General features: G+C 58.6%; 1 non-coding gene across 1 annotated transcript in view; it reads left to right on the top strand.

The window, feature by feature from the left end:
- Nucleotides 1-1,627: 1,627 nt before the first annotated feature.
- LOC124767550 overlaps nt 1,628-2,500 on the top strand; it is a 1,909-nt gene continuing 1,036 nt past the window's right edge. Inside the window, exon 1 of the ribosomal RNA XR_007012972.1 lies at nt 1,628-2,500. This exon is cut by the window's right edge and continues 1,036 nt beyond it. This is a non-coding gene — a ribosomal RNA (small subunit ribosomal RNA).

Genomic DNA, 2,500 nt, shown 5'->3' with positions numbered 1-2,500 from the left:
ACACTGTAATGTGGATGGCAGCAGGACGTACATGCCGCCCCTCCCCACGTCCCCACCTTGCCCCCTGCCTTCGCAAGCTGGTTGGTGAGAAGTTTGCATGTTCAATGCCCTTCGCATGCGACGTACTCAGGCTACGTTGTGGTGCGGCCTGTGTCAACTGTCCGCTGATGTCGTACGCGTGAACCACAATCTGTACTGCACATTCGTCCTTATGTACTGAATGATACATCGTGGCACATGTGTGACCGCACAACGACTGCGCCCAAAAACGGCGGACCATACAGTGCAAATATTGTGCACGCAGCTACGTGTCGTCTCCCTATGAGAGCTGGATTGCAGTGTGGTACGCCATAGAGACGTGTGGGAGGAACGGACGCCGTGGATGGCGATCAGCATGAGCTGTCTGTTGATGTATTCGGACCTAGTCGTCTCTCCTCACACACCGTGATGGCATGGTGCACCGCGTTCCATATCTGCGACATGCTACAGAGGCCGGTTGACAGTCGTTCGAGCAATGGACATCGCATACGTACGGGGGCCACCTTCCACGTATTGTCTAGGCGTGCACATTTTGTTGCGTGTATGTGGGCAGACGTAGTGTGGCGTGACACCTGACACAGGCATGCAATAATCGTTGAAGTTGCAAATGGCGATGGACGCCTGCGTTTTCTGGTGAAGTTACGCAAATGAACAAATGGTAACCTGTTGTGGTGCGGTTGTTCTCGCTAGGGGTGAATCGGTGATGGCGACGATAGGTTGAGGTACTAACCGGTTGTTCCAGCGATACCCACCATGCCGACGAAACTGAACGGCATCTGGGTGTGAAGCGATACGCGGCGGTGGCTGGGTGGGACCGTCCCCGGCCGGTGAGGGGGCGCCTCCCGGCGTGCTGGCCGCGCGGTGCGTGGGCGCACGCGCTACAGCCGGCTGGTGGGGGCGGCCAGTGGCAGGCGCGCCGGCCGACGGACGCGGCAGGCGTCGCAGCTGCGCGCCGGCGCACCCTGCGCGCGGCGCCGTGCGGCCAAAGTAGGTCCTCGCGGGCCCGGTGCGAAGCGCGGTGGACATCTTCAGTGTGCTGGTCCGATTGAGGACTGTGTGCGTTGAGGATGCGCCGCCGCCCGGCGCTCGGCGCCGCGACGCCGTCTGCTGCTCGGTCGCCCCAGCGGTTCTCGCTGGTGGTTTGTATCGCAGCTGTGCGGATGTGTTGGCGCGTGCGCTGTGCTGGGAGAGTTCGCTTCGGCACCCAAGTGGGGCTTTTGTCCTTCTGTGGCGCTGGCGTTGGAGCTGCCGGTCACCGTAGGTGGCGCGTGTTGTCTCCCGCCGGCAATGCCACGACAGCACGCTCCCGGGCCTCTGTCGGCAGCGGCAAGCTCAGTTGGGAGCACGGGTGGTCGCACCGAAAGCGTCTACTCGCCTAACTCCGGGCGATTGCGCCTCTCTCGAACCCGACCAAGTACTTGGGACGGCGCTGCGCGCCGCCGGGACCTGAGAGGGTTTCGAGGTGTATTGTGCAGGGGAGCTCAGCCTCCTCCTGTTTGCAGAATGATTGAGCGGACGCTTGCGTGTTCGCGCGGGCCCCCGGGACACACTCCCGGGCGGCCGGCTGCTCAGCTCTAGTTGACGCAGCTCCCTGGTTGATCCTGCCAGTAGTCATATGCTTGTCTCAAAGATTAAGCCATGCATGTCTCAGTACAAGCCGCATTAAGGTGAAACCGCGAATGGCTCATTAAATCAGTTATGGTTCCTTAGATCGTACCCACGTTACTTGGATAACTGTGGTAATTCTAGAGCTAATACATGCAAACAGAGTCCCGACCAGAGATGGAAGGGACGCTTTTATTAGATCAAAACCAATCGGTCGGCTCGTCCGGTCCGTTTGCCTTGGTGACTCTGAATAACTTTGGGCTGATCGCACGGTCCTCGTACCGGCGACGCATCTTTCAAATGTCTGCCTTATCAACTGTCGATGGTAGGTTCTGCGCCTACCATGGTTGTAACGGGTAACGGGGAATCAGGGTTCGATTCCGGAGAGGGAGCCTGAGAAACGGCTACCACATCCAAGGAAGGCAGCAGGCGCGCAAATTACCCACTCCCGGCACGGGGAGGTAGTGACGAAAAATAACGATACGGGACTCATCCGAGGCCCCGTAATCGGAATGAGTACACTTTAAATCCTTTAACGAGTATCTATTGGAGGGCAAGTCTGGTGCCAGCAGCCGCGGTAATTCCAGCTCCAATAGCGTATATTAAAGTTGTTGCGGTTAAAAAGCTCGTAGTTGGATTTGTGTCCCACGCTGTTGGTTCACCGCCCGTCGGTGTTTAACTGGCATGTATCGTGGGACGTCCTGCCGGTGGGGCGAGCTGAAGGCGTGCGACCGCCTCGTGCGTGCTCGTGCGTCCCGAGGCGGACCCCGTTGAAATCCTACCAGGGTGCTCTTTATTGAGTGTCTCGGTGGGCCGGCACGTTTACTTTGAACAAATTAGAGTGCTTAAAGCAGGC

Source organism: Schistocerca piceifrons, unplaced genomic scaffold, assembly GCF_021461385.2.
Source record: "Schistocerca piceifrons isolate TAMUIC-IGC-003096 unplaced genomic scaffold, iqSchPice1.1 HiC_scaffold_685, whole genome shotgun sequence".
Taxonomy (NCBI): domain Eukaryota; kingdom Metazoa; phylum Arthropoda; class Insecta; order Orthoptera; family Acrididae; genus Schistocerca; species Schistocerca piceifrons.
This window is presented reverse-complemented; position numbering and strand designations above follow the sequence as displayed.